This window comes from Palaemon carinicauda, chromosome 24 (genome assembly GCF_036898095.1).
Source record: "Palaemon carinicauda isolate YSFRI2023 chromosome 24, ASM3689809v2, whole genome shotgun sequence".
Taxonomy (NCBI): Eukaryota; Metazoa; Arthropoda; class Malacostraca; order Decapoda; family Palaemonidae; genus Palaemon; species Palaemon carinicauda.
In genome coordinates this window covers 50714820-50737214 of record NC_090748.1, presented here as the reverse complement: position 1 = coordinate 50737214, position 22395 = coordinate 50714820, and positions in this window count along the sequence as shown.

The window sequence follows — 22395 nt, the reverse complement described above, 5'->3', positions numbered from 1 at the left end:
ATTTTATAACCGAGCCTCTAAATTCACGTGTTGTTATGCTGTCACTACCTTCCTTAATGCTCACCATAACTTCAGTATTATCCACATTTACCCTCAAACTACCCCTTTCTAGGGTCTTTTGGTACACTAAAACCCTTCACTGTAATTAATTCTCATTTATAGCAGTAATCACCAAATCCTCTGCGTATGGCAACTCCTACAAATCTTCATTTCTGATCTCTTCACTTAACATGACCATCTATGACCATCACAAATAAAAATGCACTTAATGTTGACCCCCGGTGTAATCCAACACTTATTTCAAAAGTTTCGGTTTTTACAACAGCTGTTATTACTTTTGCCATTGTTCTTTTGTACATCATCTCTACCATTCTAACCAGCTTCCCTAGGACTTTCCTTCTCATCAAACACCAAATCAACACTTCTCCTTGTGTTCTATCATAAGCCTTCTCTAAATCTACAAAAGCACAGATGAGCTTCAGGTTTCCCTCTAGTCTTTACTATAAGAATGGCATCCACAGTCACTCTCTCCCCTGTGAATCCATACAGTGGTTTCCCAGTCTTTACAATTTCTCACAATCTCTCATCTAGTACCTTCTCGAAAATTTCGAAACCATGCTCTGTTAGTTCAATTCCCCTATAGCTTCCACATTCCATGATGCCACATTTCTGCTTAAATATAGATACCATTAAATTCTCCTACAATAAATCCAGTATTCATTCTTCCCCCTTGGCCATTTCAATTCAAAATTTTGGTGGGTCTGGTGCTATATCATTCTTAATTTTACTCAATGCCCACTTCCCTTCTGTATTCTGTATCTCCATCAATGGTCCCTCCACCCTTTGTGCTTCTTCTAGCTCCTATCTCTCGTTTTCAGAATTTAATAGTTGTTCAAAATATTCAGCTCCATCTCCTCCTAAAGTCATCATCCCTATGCAATATATTTCCCTCTTTATCTCTTATGACTACCAGTTACCCAAAATCCTGTCTTTGCCTTTTCCTTAAGTTTGAAATTCTATAGATATCCTTTTCTCCTTCCTTTGTTCCTAACCTTTTATTTATTGTTCTACCACTCTTCCAATATCTACACCTACTCTCTTCCTAGAATCTTTTTCCTCTTCTCTTTATCGTTTCTCTGCTCCTTGTGCCTGTCTTATTTTCAAGTCCTTAAATGCCTTTGATTTTCTTTTAACTGATTCTTGCACCTGTCTGTTCCACCACCATTTTCTCCTTACGACACACCATTGCTGCTGGCTCTTCCCACGAATTCTTCCGTTTCCCCTACAAATATTTATTTCATACCGACCCAGATATTTTCTACTGTGTCACCCTGTCCAATCTCTAAGTTCAACCCACTCTCTCTCTCTCTCTCTCTCTCTCTCTCTCTCTCTCTCTCTCTCTCTCTCTCTCTCTCTCTCTCTCTCTCTCACACACACACACAATCCTCCTAAATTGGTTACACTCTCTTTTGAGGTCCCAAACCTCAATTCTAGATCTCTTTATCTTTTTGAATTTTCTACCTTTCATTTTAAAATCCATCACTACATGTCTATGCTGTTTAACATATGCTTTCCCCAGAATCACATTACAATTCACCTTTTTTTTTTTTTTTCTTTTTGTTTTGCTTCTCTAACCAATATGTAATAAATTTGGCTTTCCACTCATTCACTTTCATAGGTTACTAGATGTTTATCGAGCTTCTGAAACTAGATGTTCATACGAGCCAATTTAAAACTCTGAGCCCAATAAATACTCCACATCCTCATATCTAATTCCAAACCCATAGCCTCCCTGAACCTCCTCATAGTCATCCTTTCTCTTCCACAATCTGCAATTCATATCTGCTCCTATGATTAGCTTCTCTTCTTTCACTATTCTAATGATTGCCTCCAACTCTTGTCTAAATAATAATTTTTCCTGTTTTGGGCAACCCATCTGTGGGTTATATGTTGAAATTATATTAATAATCTGATCCCCTAATATCATTGGCACCTTTAAAAGCCTATATTTGTTCTCTTTATTTCTACCATTTTTTCCTTCCAGTTATTACCTATTATGATTCCAACTCCATTTCTTCCCTCTTGTGACCCACTGTAATAGAGCTTATACCCATCTTCGACCTCTCTAGTTCATTTGCTTTCCATCTAGTCTCCTGCGCACACAAGACATCTATCTTCCACCTCTCCATTACATCCACTATCACTCTCAATCTTTCTATTAGTGTACCAACATTCCAAGTTCCAGCTCTTATTTTCCATTCTGTCACTAGCTTCTTTAGCCGCAGTTGTGAACCCTTCGGTACCCCTTGTCCTTTTATCATGCCGCATCCACGTTTCTGATAGCATCTGGCATGGTTCATAATTTGGCGGAGGGTTTTTATGATCGCATGCCCTTGCAGTTATCAACCACAGTTACTGGCAGTTACTATGTTGCCCAAAAACAACTACTCTTTACAATATATAGGTTAGAAATTCAGTAATGGTGTCAAGAAAAGATTTACTTACTCCCGCTGTAAAAGTTTGAAATATAGGGACTAATAGTTAACGGGCTCATTGTTAGAACTAACATCAAGGCCACCCATATTAACTTCCTAGCCACAATCAAAGAATTTTTGTATCTCTCTAAAAACTGTAATAAGAGCATCACAGGCTGCAAGACCTTTGTAAAAGCTAATCTGCATAATGATAAACAGATTATCATATTCAGCATAGACGCTTTACCAAAAGACATTAAAGAATTTAGATAATATGGGAGCTATGAAAATTGGGCGGTAATTAGCAGTGCTAGAAGTATCACATGCCCGTTTACCTTATATAATAACATTACTAATTTTTCTAAAGTTTAAAAAGAACCCCTTTTTTTCTAATTTGTAAAAAAAAACAGACAACTTTGGAGTTAAGAAATCATGAGCCTTTACAGAAACTAAACACGTTCATAAGTATGAAGTTCACAAGGAGTGTTTCATGTTCTCTGGACTAAACAGCTAATTCAGTTAGTTTAGCCTCAGGAAAATAGAAATGAGGGAGATCAAGTTTCTCATTACTTTACTTACTGTCATACACATCAGCCAAAAGGGTTGCCTTTCTCTTGGACAGCAATGGAAAGAATAATCTGGTTTAAGTAGAGGAGAAACTATTAAGCGTACACCAATGAGTACATATTTGAGGGTTATCCTGGCGTCCCTCACCGCCTCATTTATGTTTATGGGTTGCAAAAAAAAAAGAATTTCTTTTATGGGCAAATTGCATTCCTTCTCAATTGAAGCATGATCTCTCTGGTCAACACCTCTTATCTGAGTTTAGTTACTACAAGTCAAATCTGATCTGTTACTTTTCCAAAAAGGATAAGCCTCCTGTTTCTCCACATAAACGCACCGACACTCATCACTGAACCAGGTTCTGTTCTGCGGTTGGAAGAGCAGAATGCTACAAGCCCATAAGCTCCAACAGGGAGAGTAGCCCAAGGAGGAAAGAAAATAAGAGAATAGCAACTAAGTTACGTATGTCTTATATAAAATATAAAAAGAGACTTATGTCAACCTGCTCAACACGAAAACATTTTCTGTAAGTTTGAGCTTCTGAAACCCCAAAAATACAATTGCAAGAGTAGGAAGATCATTCCACAATCTGGTCTTAGTTGGAATAAATCTTCTAGAATTCTGTGTAGTTTTGAATCCAGTGAAGGGGATGGCAAGGCTGTCAGAACCAATTGCATACTCCTTACTGCATACAGGATAGCACCATCTGGGAAGATATGAATGCAAAAGATAGTCAGAATTATAAAAAAAAAAAAAAATTATGAAACATGCATAAAGAATTAACTGAACAAAGGAATTTAATAGACCGCTAGTTTCTATCCAACAAATTAAGAAGAGAGTTAGCAGCTGAAGACCAGGTAAGAGAACAATACTCGAAACATGATAAAAGAAAAGAATTAAATCACATATTCATGATAAATTGATCAGTGAAAATCTTATTTGTTTTTCTCAATATACCCTTTTTTGTGGTAATGAAAAAAAAACCGACCAAATATGATTCTCAAAAGTAAATTTACTATAAAAAATCACACCTAAAATCTTAAAGGTGTTCTGTATATTCAAAGAAAACTTATCAATGTAAAGATCTGGGTGTCCTTAAAATACTTACAATCATACTTTGATATTTCTTAGGATGCAGTTTCATCCCCCATAATTTGTACCATGCACTAATTTTGGGCTTATTACATTAGAGCGTATTCAGGGATTAGGGAGTGTTAAGGTGGGTTGACAACTTCGCTTTTTTGTTGTATCGTTTGACGATTTTGGAGTCATGCCACCTCGCAGGTGAAAACCCCTTATTTTTTGTCAAAGTCATGACATGAGTATGCAAGGTCTTGCGACATGTCATAAGGGTGTTTTGCGATGTTTTGTGCAGTGGCACGAGGTGGAAGCGGTGTTTCCTTGCGAGGTGTCACGAGGTGAGGCGAGGTTCTTTACGACCTTTTGTGACGTGATGAAACAGTGCTGCGAGGTACCTTACGCAGTGTCACGAGATCCTGAGAGGTGCTACGAGGTTTGTGAGGTGCCAGGAGGTTTGCGAAGTACAATACCTTCAAGTGTCACGAAGTGTCACATAAAAAGTACCTAAGCTACCAGGGGTATATATATATATATATATATATATATATATATATATATATATATATATATATATATATATATATATATATATATATATATATATATATATATATATATATATATATATATATATATATATATATATATATATATATATATATATATATATATATATATATATATATATATAGATATATATATATATATATATATATATATATATATATATATATATGCATATATATATATATAGTCCTCACTGCCTTTGGAATTCACTACTTTACTGACTACTGTAGCGAATGGATCACGATTACTATACAAGACGGGAGGCAGACAACATGATTGCCAGTATTTTTATTGTAACTGCTACTTATATCCTTGAGAATTATCCAGAAGAACGACTAGAGGAAGCACGTATAAGTACATGAAGGAAGAAGAAGAGCAAGAAGAATGACGTGGTGCCGGGAATTGCTGACAAGGAGATCCATACATGGAGATTATGACCAGTTGCTACAAGAATTGCACTGAGAAGACCCTAGGGAATACAAGAACTTCGTGTGGATTGAACCTGGATTGCTTGTGGAGACGGTTGACTGCATTTCTCCAATACTCACCAAGAAACAGACGAGAATGAGATATCCTCTAACAGTGGGATTCAAGTTGGCTGTCACCCTATGCTTCTTAACAAGTGGGGATTGCTATACAATTCTGCGATATAGTTTCAGTTTCAAAGAGTGCGATTTGCAGATTTGGGCCTGAAGTGTGCAAAGCCATTATTGACACCTACCAACATGAATTCCTGAAGTGCCCCAAACCTCCCAAGGAGTGGAAGACAGTTGCCGAAGTATACGCAAATAAGTGAACTACCATAATTGTGGAGAGGCACTTGATGGAAAGCATGTCCCTATAAAGTAAGCCCAGGAAAGGAGGATCACTATACTATAACTACAAGAAATTCCACATCATGATACTCAGGGCCGTAGCAGATGCAAAGTACATGTTCCTGTACGTCGACGTAGGTGCTGAAGGAGGTGCTAGTGATGGAGGAACATAGAGCAAGTGTAACCTTCATCATGCCATTGAGCAGAACCGAGTGGGATTTCCTGAGAACAGCACTCTGCCGAATGGTGACACTTCACTGCCCTTCCACATAATAGCAGATGATGCCTTCACCTTCAAAAGAACGCTGATGAAACCATACTCCCACACATCCCAGGCTCACCATGAGAAGATCTACAGCTACAGGTTGTCTCGCGCTCATGTGGTGGAGAATGCCTTCGGTATTCTACAAATAAGAATGCAAATCTTCAGCACCACCATACAAAAGGAACCCAAAATAGTGCAGCTGATAACCATGTGTGAATGTATCTTGCACAGTCTCATACTCGAACACTATCCCTTTGCTCCCAGAGACGTCGACCGCGCAGATACTGAGCACAACATGCTGCCTGGAACCTGGAGGGAGGAGCCGAACCTCATGAAACAACTAGTGTGTCGAAAAGGATCAAACTTCTCAAGACAATCAAAGGCAATCTGAGATTACCTGGCCTACTACTACTCTTCAGAAGCAGGAGCAGTACCTTGGCCAGAGAGACTTGTCTATCCCAGAGGACGACCAACACAATAGATGTCTCAAATGTATATAAAATGTCTTTTCCTGAATTGAAATGTCTTAAGTCCAAATATGATATCATTGTACATTTCAACTTTGCGATTTTAATTGTATGTCTAAAAAAATTTTATTCACTGTTTATTTCAATTTACCTCTTATCACTGATTATCATTGGCTTATGATTTTGTTAATAAATGTAAAATGTATATATGTAAAATGTTTTCTTTTTTCATTTTGGTAATGCTATTGGTTAAGCATTCCTTATATAATAAAAGTTTCTGGTTTTCGTTGTACATTTCAACTTTGTGATTTTTTTTAAATGTATTTCTAGAGTATTTGCTATTCTTTGCTTATTTCAAGTTTTTCATTTGTCATTTCATGCTAAGATTTCTTTTTAAATATTTGTTAAGCTATTTCTTTATTCAATCCACATATAATTAAACTGTGCTTTTCATTGCATACTTCAAATGGTTCTCATTGTATATTTCTATTTACTGGTTTTCATTGGCATTGCAAGATAAGTTTGGTGAATAAATTTTATGTTTTTTAACGTCTCTTTTTTTATTTTATTTTAAAATTTCAGGTCTTTTCAAGATATAATTTCTTCATCATTTACGTAAAATATCTATTTACATGAAAATATATGTGATCACAGAATATTGATTGACAGAAAATATTGTTATTCATAAAAAATGCAGCATACTTCATATTAACAATATACATTTAAGACATTTTTTTAATCATGGTCGCTCTCTTCCTTCAACACATTCTTTGGGGGTGTTCAGGCTGGGGGACGTGACCATCAGCTCCATTGTAGGAGATACATCCTTAGGGTTTGAGATGCTCGAGATGCTTGGGGATGGCAGCGAGGGCAACATATCCAAGGCAGCAGAAAATCGGGAAACAGGAGTATTTGGCGAAGTAGGGCAGGCAGGTGCTGGAGATAGGAGGTTATATGATGGTGTTGCAATATGTGAAGTCCAAACCTGCTGCTGTGGTGGGAGGGGTTACAGATTTTGATGCGGAGGGACTGGCTGTTGCTGCGGGATGTAAAATGTTGCTTGCCGTTGCTGGTATAGTTGATGCACAAAATGTTGTTACTGGTACTATATTGGCTGGTAAGGTTGTTGCTGGAATATTGCCTTCATTGTAGGAAGGGATATCGCTATTGCCTGGACTCCCTCTGGTTGTTGTTGCCACTGTAGAGGTTGTGGTTGTGGTGTCCCTATCAAAGTAGTTAGAATTTGCCTGGGATTTTGGATGGAAGATGTCCCTTCAGGTGGTTCTTCGATGGCTGTGACCATCTCCAGTATCTTCCCGAACAAAACCTTAAAGTTCACGGAGGGCACTCTTCTCAGTTGTGAACACAGGTACGTTGTGAAGTCCTGGATCTCGGCCTCAGGTCCTTCAACCTCCTTCTACATCAGCATACTGGCCTTTTGCTGGAGCTCCTTGATGGCGTTTACAGATCCTGTCTACTCATCTGTTGTGGTGGAGGCTACTGTCTCTGATGGTTGGCTCATCTTTTCAGGTTCCTTCTCCTGATGATTGATGCAGCAGTAAACCAGATATCTGAATTGACCCTTTGCGAAGTAGGAGAGAACCTGCCGCTCGATAGTGTGTTCTCGTGGGCTATGCACCCTTCGAGAAAATCCCAGTTTGTCATGCCTTTTTCCTTTCGTGGTGTCCTCCTCCTTGCTGGGGCACCAGTTTTGTTCTCCTTCTTCTCTATTTTCCCGAAATCTCTCCTTTTCTTTTGAACAACTTCCTCACTTGCAGAGAAGTACAGTCAGGAAAGGTTGCTGCAAGCTTGGTCCACAGGGTCTCCTTTAGTCTGAGATTGCACCACTGCTTGTCCCCCTTGTCGTAGAGAGGTGGTGGATTCTTAACAAACTCAGCAATCTCAGAAATTTGGGCATCTGTGAAGTGGTAGTCTGTTATGTCCCTCTTGCTGAGCCGATACTGCCTTTTTTTTGTGGTCGCTGTAGTCCACTAGGTCCTACTATCGGTTCTTCTCCTATAAAAGGATCGTCAGTAGACTCCGTCTCCTACACCACCAGAGAAGGGGGCATATCCGGTTCCTGCGACTAGGGCTGGTGCTGCTGGGACTCCTTGGACTTCTTGGTGGTCTGGCGAGTCATTGTAGAGGTAGTTGTAGTATTTCTACATGTGCTTGACTATGAATGATTGATGCCTGGCCTAACCACCCTTTATATGATATCCCCGCACCGCTATCAACCAATCCTCGCTCGGTATTTCAGGCCAGCCCACACTCAAACCAATCAGTGTTCAAAGCGTTGTCAAAACATCATCATCTCGGACGACCTTGTCAGACATCGTCGGCTGTGCATAGCTACTCGCCAGAAGGGGTAAACACGCCTCGCAAAAAGTTGCCTCCTAGAGAAGCTGCTTATCATTGCTGAAGAGTCTTTTCTACACATAACAAGTGAAAATCAGTCATTAAAAAATTTCGGCAGTTATCCACTTAAGTGTTTTTAAGGAGCAGTAATCAGAAAGGGATCCGATGTTTTACTATCTGGCCACTCGAAGGACCCAATAATGGTCTAGTGGTAGTATCTCAACTGGCATCTGGTTCCTTGACCAGCCTGTATATGTGTGTGTATATATATACATATATACATAAATATATATATATATATATATATATATATATATATATATATATATATACATAAATATATATATATATATATATATATATATATATATATATATATATATATATATATATATATATATATATAATATATATATATATATATATATATATATATATATATATATATATGTTTATGTATGTTTGTGTCTTTACGTATAATATAATGTTTCTTTCTTTGACGAAAGTATTCTTCGCAACTTTATGATGAAAACTGGGGTAAAAAGCCTTAGAAAATTTTGATTTCAATAATAGCAGAGAGTTTGAAGTTACTCCGTGCCAGCATTTGTTAAGAAATGGGACAGTTCATTCACTTCTGACCCACTGCATGAAAGCAAGATTTAAGTTGAGAAAGAATGTATTATCACCAGGTGTGAATGAAGCGAAATATAATTTTTTTTTTCTTTTTTATCTTCTTGCGACTGGTAAGGGTAAATTTTGAGAATTACAACAAAATGGCCTACCCTGGCTATGCTTGAACATTTAAGACACCTGAACATGAAAGCGATGTAAGCACATTATCTTGCTCAGGTGACATTAATGCTTTAGGAGAGATGGCAAAGATTTTGGCCTCTGTTATTAGGGAAAGTAAACAATAAGAGCGTGTTCTTCAGGTAACAACGTTACTGACAATAATTTCTATTAAGGATAATTTTTTTCTAGTGAAGTGGATGAAAGTCTTAAAAATATTCTAATTATTGTGAGGACTGTTATAAGTTTTAATGTTAAAACCATCCTTTGATTAATTTGATATTTGTAAACGATTTTAAGTATGGCCAATTACATGTGACAATTATGACAAGTTGGAATACAGTTAAATCTGAAAGGTTACCTTTTTTATGCGTACTAAGACCATTCGATATACTATTCTATTCCTTTATAAGATCTGATACCATTGAAATATTTGACAAATGTTAACGGTTAGATCAGAGAAAGGTCTCGTAATGCTTAAACACCTTACAATTTTGAACAATTATGATGAAAGAGAAGTTCAAAAACTCTGAAAATTAGAACAAAGGTTATAAGTATGCAGACTCCCAGTATATTTGGATATTTCACAGCACTTGAAGATCATAAGCATGGTTGCAGCCTAGTAGCCTACCACTTAGATATTAGAGTTCTACGTTCATAGTCCATAAAAGCTAAAAGATTTGAAAGTTAAAAGTAATGGGTGGAGCTATGTTAAAAATAAAAAATGGATAACAGGTATAGGTTACGTACCTAGCATCACAAACTCTGCCCTGCAGGCATTACTTAGAGGTTTTGCAGCTCTCATTCTATCCCAAGCAGCACTTTCTTGATAACCATCTACTTTAGCCCCGTTCCCTCTTCCTTTCCTCCTTCTTTCTGCCCATCCTTTTTGAATTTTGACTTCATGGTGGAACTGCAAGTTTGCACCTGGATGCTAAATGGTTTCATAGGCTCCTGCGCTGGGTTATGAAGCCAAAATTCATACATGAAGAAGGCAACGGGTGTACAATCTGGTGCATAACTGTTTTCTTTCAGTATATGGCAAACTGAAAATGGGTTTCTTTTGGAGGCTAAATGTAGTTTCTTTCTTTTTGTTAGCTAAGAGTAATCTATTACTTCCCCAAATCTTTATTTATTTTCGTATAAACAAGGAAATTCACTTTTAATGAACTTATCCGGTATCTCGTCTAGTGCAGAAAAAAATGTTATATTGAGAAACTCTTTTAAGGGTTGATTAAATACATAGTTTGTGTCATGTTTTAGATACAGTTTTCTGCATTGTCCCCAGCGGCTAAATTCTCATTGTAGCTTGATGGAAAAAAATGAAGGTCTATAACATTATGTATCTCCGAATTATGGATATCAATCTATGGTACCGATGTTTAATGAGGTTTCTGTGTATGTGGTTTAAGATTTTTTTGTAATCTTCCCACCTTTGTCTAAATATCTTGCTAGACTAAAGCACCCAGTACGTAGCACAAAGTTTGCAAGAATTTTGCCATTCTAGCATTTTCCTTCATAAAGGTCACTGTACCTAGTAGTCAGGAAGTATTATTACGACTGTGATGAAATTGTAGAATTATCTTCCTTATCACAACTTTGAGCTTGGTGCAAATGCTTTTCTGTTGAGCAGGTTGACGTAGGTCATACTTCATAATTTACATGTTTCTTTTCTATTTAACATTTATATTTTTGTCTTTCCCTCTTTATACTTTATTCTTTATTTCTCCATTTATTTTCTGTACTGGACTGCTTTCCCTTTTGGCCCTTGGCATTTCTCTTTTCTAACTTTCGATGTAATTTATGTGTTAGTTTATTATTCAGTGCCATTTCCTTTATTTTATGATTATGAATTATTTTGACATGTAAAAATTAACCCTCATATTATTTTGACAAGTTTAAGTAATTTCCTACATTTATGCAACACATTTCTATTTATTTTTTGACAGCAGCAGGTTCAACATATTGCCTTCGTTCTTCACCAAACAAGTAGGAACAAATTCGTTCCTAAAACCTTCAAGTTTGAATAACTTTCACCCATTGAACTGCAAGGTTGAAATTTTTATTCCTTTTGCACATGAAATTTGAGTCATTTCCTCTTGAAACTTGAAGTTATAATCAATCTACTCTGTACAAAGTAAATGTCAGGAATTTCTCTCTTACATTGAAGAGCCTCTCACTCAGGGTGTCAGTTAATTTCAAACCCCTCAAGTGTCGCCTTTTCTAGCCCTAGATTATAAACCTTTTGCGTCTCTTACCAAAGAAAAGCGGATTTTTTGCTTCGCTTGCTGGGAAAAATTTAATTGTTTTGACCCTATGAGTGACACTGTCTCCGTGGCTTAACCATTTTTTTTTTTTTTTTTACTTTTCCTCTCGCTTATTACTATATATATTGGTCATGCTATTTCTCGTCTTTGAATATTTACGGTGATTATTACAACTGTTTATAATATTTTTTAACATGTGAGTTTGTGCATTTTCTCTAACCTGTAGATTTTGCTATTTCCTTTTGCTTTTTAATATGAAAGATAGTGATTTGGTTTGATACTAACATTTATTTCCATTTCATCATGAAGTGACAAGAAAATGACATGAAACATAATTGTGTTAGTTTTGATAAATAAGGAATGAAATTGTTTAGTTGGAATAATTTCATTGATTTAATACTTTGGTTAACTAACGTACCAAGACTGCTTATTATCTCAAACGTCATTTTTTCTTGCATCGTAACGTGATGTCTCATATTAAAAATATATATACTTTTTTTTTCTTGTCGTTTTTCTAATTTGATAAAATATTTGTATATACAAAAGGAAATCTTTCAGATTTTCTGGATAACCAAATTTTTGATAATGTAATCATAGCTTTTATTGTTGTTGTTGTCGTTGTTGTTGTTCAGTCGGTGATTTTTATCATTATGTTATGATATTAACTTTCTACGTTTTTTTTTTTCTTTTTTTTCTTTCTTTTTTTTTTTTTATTCTGAACTGGAAAAAGAATCAATGAAATTAACGGAGGAGTTTTGGTCCTGTTACTAATGAAAACCAGCAGCTTGGACTGCTGTGTCCAAATTTACTGAAGCATTGTGTTTAGCTCCAACACTATCTTGATCGGGAAAAAATGACAGAAAAAGAGAAAGAAAAAGTAAATGGACAAGAAAAAACTCCCACAATGCTAAATTCCTTTCTTTTGCTGTTCGTGTACCAAGTGACAACTTTCATGTATAGCATCTATCTATAACTAACTTCGCATTAATTACTCCCTCTCTCTTTCTACTTGTTTATTCTTTATCACTACCGTATCCTTTTTTTCCCTGGTGCAGACAATTAATTACCTTTCACACTCTACAGCAGTCCCACAACCTTCTCATTTTCATCCTACGGAGAGAGAGAGAGAGAGAGAGAGAGAGAGAGAGAGAGAGAGAGAGAGAGAGAGAGAGAGAGAGATAACGGGATGGGAAACTTTATTGATGCTGAGTAGACCAATCTTATACGGGCAATAGCATCATCTTTGTGCGCGGGTGCGCTTGTATGTGTGTTTAACACACGTGATAATTTCATTTATTTCTTCCTCAAACTTTTGTTGAAGAAAACAAAAATCATGTATTTATACAATATAGTTTATGGATCTTTGAAATTTCGATAGGGGAACGAATGCTTTGGCATATTATGTAAATTTAATAGCAAATGCAGGCATGATTATATGGATTTTCTTTTAATCGTCACTGACTTAATGTAGCTCATTTATCAACTGAATTATTCTTTATTTACGGTTTCTTTATATAAATAGTTGATTTCAAGTATCTCCTATTTTCCTGTAAATATGATGGTCGCATTATAATCTTGATTTATGGTGTTTATTTGTGCATGGAGTGGCTATCTTTATTTCAATAGGTTTTAGCTGTTCTTATATAATATTTTGCTTGAAAAAACTATTTAGAACTTACTATCTCGAATTTTTTTTTTTTTTCCGTAAGCCTTCAACCTCCACAAGTTATTGTATTTAAGGAGGTGTTTCGTATTGGTCTCTTCACTAATGAGATCATAAGTCTTTGTAGTGGGTCGGGAAATGCTATAGAAGACGTCTCAAGAAAAAAACTGTCTTTGCTTAAAGATACAGAAAGAATTCTCTCTTCTTTCTCTCTCTCTCTCTCTCTCTCTCTCTCTCTCTCTCTCTCTCTCTCTCTCTCTCTCTCTCAGGCGAAGCACTATATATGCTGTTTCTTGTAATTAACACCGTCCCTTTATTAAGTAAATGGACACTTTGAACATCTGAATCTATCCTCGCCTCTTTTTTTTTTTTTTTTTTTTTTCTTTTTTTTGCGCGTTACTTGTGTTTTTCTCTCGCCTAATTTTGAATAGAAAATGTAATTAGTTTGTTTTTGCATACAACAGGTGTTCTCTCATATTTGCAAATCCCTATTATTCTACTTACGCTTTTGGGTGTTTGATTTTATAGCAAAACTTAAGAGGATGATCATTTATCATTATTCAACTGGACAATGACAAATCCCCGAACAATCGTTCTGATCTGGTAAAAGCATTTTGTTATGGATTCGTAAGATGATATTTTTTGTACATAGCTTATGCTGTTATTGAATACTGTAATTGTTTTAGTCTTTAGAAAGATAGCCTGTTCAAAAACTACTTTGATATAGAATTACCAACTCAATAAATCGAAGTTTATTTACAATTGAACGTGTTTTATTCTCAACACTGTGACAGTAGAATTTAGTTTTCGTTTACAACTCACACATTTATGAACACGATAACTTCGCACCAAAATATGTAGTCTTATAGTAGTAAAATCTAAATCCTATTTATTGTTGAATTAATACGACTGCTACTTTTCACTATTCTAATGTCCATGAGTATTATTCTTCATAAATATATTACATTTTTGGTGCCTAAAATTCTAGCCTCAAACTACGGACTGGTCGGGCTCTGGGAGGCCTTTGGTAAAAGGAGAAATTTATAGTATACTGTCATCAAGAAGCCCCAAATGTACACTTATCTTCATAGGTTCTTAAGCACACTGATGTTGGTAATACAGTAGTTATACAACTGATGCATTACTCAGCAAAGTAGGTTAGCCAGAGCACTAGCCACCCGTTGAAATACTACCGTTAGAGAGTTATTGGGTCCTTTAACTGACAAGTACATTAGATCCCTCTCTCTGGTTACTGCTTATTTTTCCTTTGCCTACACAAGCGGGTCACTGTAATTTAATTGCAGTAATTTCATTGTAGTAATTTCATAGCAGTAATTTCATTGCATGGTATATACATATTAGACCTTTACATTGCAATGTATTTGCATTGCGGTATATTACATCGCAGGTAATTTCACAGCAATAGTTCCGTAGATTACATCGAAAGGTAGTTCATTTTTTTTTCCAAATTCATTGACGATGGTTATCTTAATACTAAATTGTTTCTAAACAGCTTTCTTTTTGCTCAAGCTACGCCTACTACTTTTCATATATAAGAAACTTATACTTACAATTTTTGTTTATTTTTAGCACCCCAAAATGTCTCAGTGCAAAGTAATTACGTAAGGCAATTTCATTGGAAGTAAATACATCACATACTAATTTTACGTAGAAAAATATAGATATATTCAAGAGAAACACATTGCAACTCAAGATTTAAAAAAAGGGTAAAAAATAATCTTTCATGATTTTAATCTTATTGAAATAAGAATACAAACTATTACATTATGATAAGAAAACATGTAAAAATCAAAGGTAAACAAAAATCTCAAAAAAATGTAAAAAGATAAATTATGGGCAATTCCCCTAAGATAGTCCAGAAATTCTCTGTTTTCAAAATCACTAACGATACGCTGGATTCTAAGGGAACTATCCTTATATTTTTTCTTACGACGAGGTTATATCTGCACCAGCGACATACAGTTCCATTAAGGCTTCATTTCTTGATTGTTATTTTTTTCGGGATGTTATTAAAACATAAACAAGAAGCAAAACATCACTATTCATCACGCCATAAATTGTGTATAGCTGCTTGAATAAAGGAGGTGATGTTTTGTAAGTACCATCAGCATACCGATTATTTGTACTGGATAATGTGTAAATTTCTGCGAGTCGAAAATAGAATAATTCGGTCTGGTCCGTCACTGCTATCACAAAGAAGAAATGGTTGTTTTGCATGTGTTACCGTGTAGTCTGGAGGTATATCTAACTGAAATAAAGACGCAGGGACTTGTGCTGCAACGGTTCTAGCATTTCGAATATTCCCTTTTCAAGTACTGGGGTGTTGGTAGCTGACCAGCAATTGCATGTGATACCCAACACATGCCTCAGTTGCTGTCCAATGAGTAGTTTCCTGTGTTGAAATGGCTTTTTCTTTCACGGCATTTATAATTTTAGTAGCTTTAACGCGAGCATCATTGCCTGCATGATTGTGTTCTCCAATCCGTCTTGTAATTTCATCTTGATTCGTATGAACTCTTGCCTGACATTTAGTTGTATAAACCTGGTCGCATTTCCAAATGAGTTTTTCACCAGTTGTCCTCTCTCTCAGAAATAGATTTCCATTATCAACGACCTTTTTCTTCTTTCTTGAGCTCAACACGTATTCAAGAGACATTTTGTAAGTATAAGTTTCTTATATATGAAAAGTAGTAGGCGTAGCTTGAGCAAAAAGAAGGTTGTTTAGAAACAATTTAGTATTAAGATAACCATCGTCAATGAATTTGAAAAAAAAATGAACTACCTTTCGATTTAATTTACGGAACTATTGCTCTGAAATTACCTGCGATGTTATGTACTTCAATGTAAATACATTGCAATGAAAAGGTCTAATATGAAATACCATGCGATGAAATTACTGTAATGAAATTACCGGCTCCCTACACATGCACCGAACAGTCTAGCCTATTCTTTCCACATTCTCCTCTGTCATCATACACCTGACAACAATGAGATTATCAAATAATTATTTTTTGCTCAAGGGGTTAACTACTGCACTTTAATTGTTCAGTGGCTACTTTTCTCTTGGTAAGGGTAGAAGAGACTCTTTAACTATGAGAAGCAGCTGTTTCAGGAGAATTACACTCTAAAACATTGTTCTCTAGTCTTGGGTAGTGCCATAACCTCTGTACTATAGTCTTCTCTTGCTTGAGGGTACACACAGGCACACTATTCTATCTTATTTCTCATCCTCTTGGTTTTTTTTTATTATTTCTTTATAGTTTATATTTGCAAGATCTATTTCAATGGTCTTACTATTCTGAAAATTATTAATTTTCATTGTTCATTACATCTCTGGTACTTTATTTATTTCCAAATTTCCTTTCTTCACTGGCCTATTTTTCCCTGTTGGAGCCCTTGGGGTTATAATATCTTGCTTTCCCAACTTCGGTTGTAGCTTAGCTAATAATAATAATAATAATAATAATAATAATAATAATAATAATAATAATAATAATAATAAAGACTTACAAGCTATAGTTTTCAGGAAGACAATTTGAACTACTTTGAATTGTGGGGAAGCTTGTTGCTAAATATCAATAGAGACAGTTTCATCTGATGAATAACGCTTAAATAGGCCTTATTTCAGACTGTTTTGATTGTCATAAAGACAACTGCATATAACTTACTAGATAATCATATTTGTATTAGTCATAAATATCAATATCATGAGGCCAACCTCTCTCTTCGGTAACACCATTAGTTAACCAAGTTCCTATAAATTCAATATATTGATTTCAAAAGCGAGGTTCCAAAGAATTGTGAATGTTACTAGAAGGTGCTTTTCAACTTGCCGACCCGACAAGTTGACTTTTTTGGAGATGGCATTCTCAGAGTTTGCGTTTTGAGTTTTTGAATACAGAAATTGAAATCAACAAATTCTCTTCGTTTCCAATAAAGGTTTTTAAATTCCTATCCAAAAGATAAAGGCATATTGTTTTTTATGAAAATTTGACGTTGCTGACCTACTGGAACATTAAGCTGAAATTGGCCTTGAATTTGAATTTAAGTTAGTAGCTTCGAATATAAGTATCTTTTTTCTCAAATCAATACATCTCAATCCCAACATAAATCTACTTATTATTTTAGAAATAATGTCGAGATTAGTATTGCTTAGTTCTTTTACATATGGATCCTCCTTATTTAAAATTCTTATTAAACGTAAGACCTGCAAAGTAGAGGTTTTGCCGTACATAATGTTTACAGATTGGGTACGAGGACTATTAGGATCTTCTATCTGGTTTAGTAGGAATTGCATCTCAGGGAGGGGGTAGACACGTTCAGGAGTGATGCGGTGCCCTGAGAACAATACTTAGTTGGCGCCAAAAGTAAAAGTACACTTGTCGTACCGGACTACAAGGCCATTCTGTTGTAAACTTCATAGCCTTTTCACACGTACTTCTGACACATTTCCACATTTTCCAGTAAATACGTGATCTGTTATAGAAGGCATACAATATCATTTGGAAGTTTTCATTATCTGGAGGGTGCAAATCGTGTTATTATTCTTATTGTCTGCTTGAGTACGTCTTTAAACATGAAGTGTTCTCTGTAGCTATGCTCATCTTGACTGGTTGACCACATACCTTCCAAGGACAAACACTCCTCTAGGTAGGGTTTGAGAATATGACTATCCTGGTTGGGACAGACTCCACCCTTGTCATTGGGTGGTTTCTCTGCATTTGTGTTTACTTCGATGACTTGCCACACATAAGTAACGCATTCTCACTCTTTACAGTGCTTTTCGTTGTCGGTACTTGTGGAGAGAGATGGTGTTGTAGTTTGGTGGTCTTCATTTTCCGTTGATAGCAAGATTTCTCGTAACTAACTTTTGCTGTTCCAGCATTGTTTGGCCAATTCATCAACTACCCCCCTTCCTGCCTTCCTTTTGATAGAGGATATGAGTGTTTCTGTCTTATACTGGACTTCTCTTTTCGCAACTTCTCCGGCTAGGACCTCCACTTTCTCATTTCCAGTGGGGGAAGGGGACCCAGATGAATGTGACGGACCCTCCTCTGTTGTTGATCTGGCTTATTAGCTGTAGCATTCACCAAACGTATGTCTTGAAAACCCTCTATTTACTGGTTAGGAATAGTATTGCCTCCTTCCCGTCATTAACTAGGACAATGCCTTTCCTATATTTTTTCTTTCTGAACTTGATTCTAGATAAATTTCCGAAAATCTCAATTGAGATGCTGTAGCCCCCATCGCTAACTAGTAGACTCTCTGTGGACATCTCTTTAACCCACGATGCCACAGAATCCTGCTCAACCCCTTTGTCACTGAGTACAAACCCATCTATGTACACTATTACTCCTCTCTTCATATTCTCCAGTTTTCTAAGGAACTCTCGTTGTAATTCTTACACTATGCTGTCTTTCATTCTTGTCAGTTCTCCTTCCCATTGAACTGGTATCAATGGTATGTCCTATGGGGCTATTTCGTATGTCTTGTACTGTACCTTTGCTCCAATGTAGTCTTCTACGTCCTCATTGCATGGGTTTGCTCTGGCTTTTGTTTCCCATTTATAGATGTCTTTGAGCCATTTAGCAGTCTGTCATTACACTCTTATTTATCTTTATCACATTTTTTCTTAGTTGTTTTACTGTTATTTCCTTCAGGCATTGTTTTGTAGCTAGTAGCCTTGCCTCCTTTCTCAGAATATGTACATTACCACACATACAGGGTTCCATAGATGATTTTTATCATATTCAGCTGGATGCTCTATAAACTTTAGCCTGCCTCTGGGTTACTTTTATTAGGTAGCTGGCTCTATATTCCACCATAGATCTTATCATAGAGATATAGACTTTTGAACATTCAAAAAACTGACCTGAAGTCCCCTTTGTGAACGTTGTTATTATCGTGATCCTCAGCTTACACAGGCTCTTGACCCTTGCTATTTCTTGTGTCAGTGTGGTCTTTTTTGTTTATGTTCATGCTCATGTTCTTGTATAATACAGCACTACTTATCCTATCTCTTTTTCTTGTAATTTGAAGTTGTAGTCTCATTTTCCTTTTCCTTTTATGATCTTTGCCTTATTAGTCTTCGCTCAAGGGGTTGAATACCGTAATGTAATTGTTCAGTGGCTGCTTCATAGTAAGGGTAGAAGAGACTCTTCAGGTGTGGCAATCAGCTCTTCTATGAGAAGGACACTTCAAAATCAAACCATTGTTCTCTAGGCTTGGGTACCTCTGTACCATGGCCTTCCACTATCTTGGATTAGAGGTTTCTTGCTTGAGGGTACATTCGGGCTCGCTGTTATGGGGTATTTTCTCTCTCCTGTTTTTTTGAAGTTCATATAGTTTATTTATGAAAGATCTAATTTAATGCTGTTACTGCTCTTAGTATAATTTATTTTGATGGTTTATTACTTCTCTTAAAGTTTTTTTTTTTATTATTTCCTTGTTTCCTAACCTCACTGGGCTATTTTTCCCTGTTGGAGTCCTTGAATTTATAACGTCTTGCTTTTCCAATTGCGGTTATAGTTTGGTTGGTAATAATAATAATAATAATAATAATAATAATAATAATAATAATAATAATAATAATATGGCCAATGGTATTTTGGTGATTTTGTCTAGTGCATTCAGCATTGTTGTATAGCTCAAACTTTGAGTATCATGTTGTCTACATATATGATCTTTGTTATCCTTTTACCTGTAGCCTTGCTATAATGTTCATAAGTACATTGAATAACGTTTGGTGACACTACACCTTCCTAGGGAGTTTCTAGCTTTCATTTTTGTCCTTGAAACTTGACTATATACTGTGCCTGCTAGATAATGTGTAGTAGGGTAGTGGCTTACTAGTGCTGATAATGGCCTTGTGGTTTGCTCTATAGGATGACCCTTCTAGGTTGGTGAAGTTTTTGTTATCATATTTGGTCTTGTCATGATCCTGTGCGTTCACAACTGGGTGCTCTTTTTTTTTCTATGCTTCTATGAAGCCATACATGTCTTTGTTTAGTTTCCCTCCTAGGTAATAGTTCAGTCTGTTCAGGACAAATCTTTGAGAGGCATATGTGAGGGAGATAGGCATGAGCTCCCTTTACATTCCTGTTTTTTGGGGTAGAAATAATAATGGCCTTTTTCCATGCTTTAGGTATGGGCCCTGCTGCCCATATCCTGATGAATTGTTGCCAGAAAGTTGATGACATTGCATGTGACTCTGTCAATCCCTGGAGATGTTGACTTTCCCTTTTTCTTTGCTCTCCAGAATTCTTCCTTTGTTATTAGGATGGTATCCAACATCCCTATCGTCTTGAGTGCCTTCATAGTTCTATGTATTCTGAGTCTTATTCTGTTTACCACCGCACATTTGACTGCTGTGGGTAGGTTCTCACTGCTTACTGCTGTATCCCACTTGGTTACGATGTCTCATACCTCTCCCTTTGAGTTGACGTGTGGTGGTATCTTCTTGGTTTTTTTCTGTGACTTGGGCTGTCTTCTTGTGCATTATGGCCTTTGGGCTCTTCTTGTTAATGGTTTTTTACATAGTTTAACAATGTCTCTCCTTAGAGTCAACAATGTAACGACTTTTCATCCTATGAAGTATTTCTTTATTTTCTGTGAGCGGGTGATTAAGGTGTATCCTCCTTAACTTAACATACTGTTTCTTTCCTCACCTGAGGGCACCATCAAAGTTATACCGTCTCTTTGCCATACGCATAGCTGTTCTATTACGCATACTTATTTTTCCTCGAATTACCTTCTTTAGTGTCGAGATTATATCATTATTGAACTTATCGGTACTTTCTAGGGTGTATGGAGCATACCATTTATCTCTCTTTATTTTCACTCTTATTGCTTTCTTTGTATCCTTTCAGTACCACCCTGCTGTGCTCCTACCTCACTTCTACTAGTCATGTCATTACATCTTATGACAAAGTAGTGTGGCATCAGAGTTACAGCTCTCCATGCTTGCGGTCAGTGTTTGGGTAGTTTGCAAGTACATGATTTATACTGTTTCCCTAAACGGGGGGGGGGGGGGGGGTCCGTGCCCTAGTCCCAATAACTATGAGAAAACTGTCTATTGTTCCCAGGTATTTGCTTATTGCCCTGTCCCCATCCTCACCCTTGCTGTTTAGGTCCCATATCATAAGGATTGGCTGGTTCTTTGTCAATTTCCTCGTGATTTCGTGTGGGTGCATTGCCAGTAGTGAAAATATTTTGCACATTAAATGTAGACTGTCCGGATGCCTTGTGGCAAGATACTGTGATGTTCTGTGTTTTGCCTCTCAGGTTTACCTCTTGTACTTCCTGGACTCTCACAGATAACCTTAGGTTTGTCACCTGACCTTGCTTCCATTTCTGTTTACCTCTGCCTTCAAACATTGTGGATAGGTAGGAGAAATGCTGGTATCCTATTATTTCTTTGTATGCCTCGGGTGGGTAGTTGGGGTCTTGCATAATTGCAATGTCTATATCTCGGCATATCAAGTATTGCAGAATGTTATATAATACATACAATTTATGTATATTAAGTTATATTTTTCCAAATTAAACGTTAATGTAAAAATAAAATCATTATAACTTAAAAATATCATTATGTTCTGGTATGGGAGTTTCTGGATATATCTCATAACTACTACAACAATCGCCAGTGGCCCAAGAAGCATGTTGTTAGTGCTGGATAGTTCTAGATATTCCTACAGGAATATTAGGGAGAATTGACCACTGGTATAAAGGGAAAACTTCTTGCTACATCAAGGCATTTCAGCTACACCCGCTTTAATCCAGAATTTTGTATCTACTTTTACAGCAATATAATGTCTTCAAGAAGATAAGGAAACCTTGGAACTTAATCATCAGAAACTGTGTTTTAGCATATAAAGTTTCATTTTTAAAACTATCGCTGCGTTGAAATTTAAGAAGTCAAGACCTACATCTCCATGAGAACTTCTATATAATAATAATAAGGATAAGGATAGGGAAGTGGGGAATATAGTGAAAGGAAGAGTACCCCTAGATACAATCTTCTATATATAACAAGGATAAGGATAGGGAAGTGGGGAATACAGGAT